General features: G+C 42.0%; 1 protein-coding gene across 2 annotated transcripts in view; it reads left to right on the forward strand.

The window, feature by feature from the left end:
- The window catches only part of CEP135 (centrosomal protein 135), a 108,548-nt gene that overhangs the window by 74,630 nt on the left and 33,008 nt on the right, over window positions 1–910 (forward strand). The window lies entirely within an intron of this gene.

Raw genomic sequence — 910 nt, forward strand, 5'->3', positions numbered from 1 at the left:
GGAACTTCAGGAACCTAACCCCTGTGGTTGGTGAAGGAAACCTGTAAATGTGTAAGTCGCTCTGGGAAGATAGCTCTTTAAAACTCAAAAAAAGCTCTGGCAGAGCACCCATCTCCCAAGGACCCAGAAGCATAGGTCTAGGCAACACTATCCCATGCCCTGCCCACTGATGCACACATACCTGGGTACTCTGTCTGGGTACCACCATAGATTTTGGTAAAGTACAGGAATGATCTTTATTGTTAGTGAGAGGGATCAGAAAGCTGCAGTTACAGGCACTTATTCTTCCTTGGTGTTGAGGCAATCTGGGTATTCCTGTCCTGCTTGGGGAATAGTGGAGAAACTGGGGAACTCACTACTAGGAGGTATGCTGTGCTGGATATTCACTACTGCCCCCTGGTGGTGGTCTGACAGCACTGTAATGCCTAAAAGGTAACCGCTCTACTTAGAACTCTTGGCAGTGCATGTTTAGATGCCTTTAAACTATTACAATTGTGAACTGATCCCATATCAGTGACATTCTTGGAATGGTTCAAGTATTCTTTCTTCACCCACATTCAAGTAGAGAATCATAGAGAAGTAGGGTTGGAAAGGACTTCCAGAGGTCATCTAGTCCAACCCCCAGCCAGAGGCAACCCCTCATCCCTATCCAACCTATCCTATATAAATGATCATCTAAACTCTACATAAGACTGCTGTCAGCTGTGCCACTGTATTTTGCAATGGTTCTACTTATTCAGTGAGACAAAATATTTTGGAAACTTTTAGGATTAATTCTTCACACTTTTGTTTCTTAAAATATAATACTAGGTAATGGTAGTATCTTCTTATGTTGTTTTTAGTATTTTGAGAAAGAAAGTTGTCTGGAAATATAGTTTCATAGTAGTTTCATAGTTTCTAGGGTCGGAAG

Source organism: Gavialis gangeticus, unplaced genomic scaffold (assembly GCF_001723915.1).
Source record: "Gavialis gangeticus isolate Ggan-Ray unplaced genomic scaffold, GavGan_comp1, whole genome shotgun sequence".
NCBI classification, from domain to species: domain Eukaryota; kingdom Metazoa; phylum Chordata; order Crocodylia; family Gavialidae; genus Gavialis; species Gavialis gangeticus.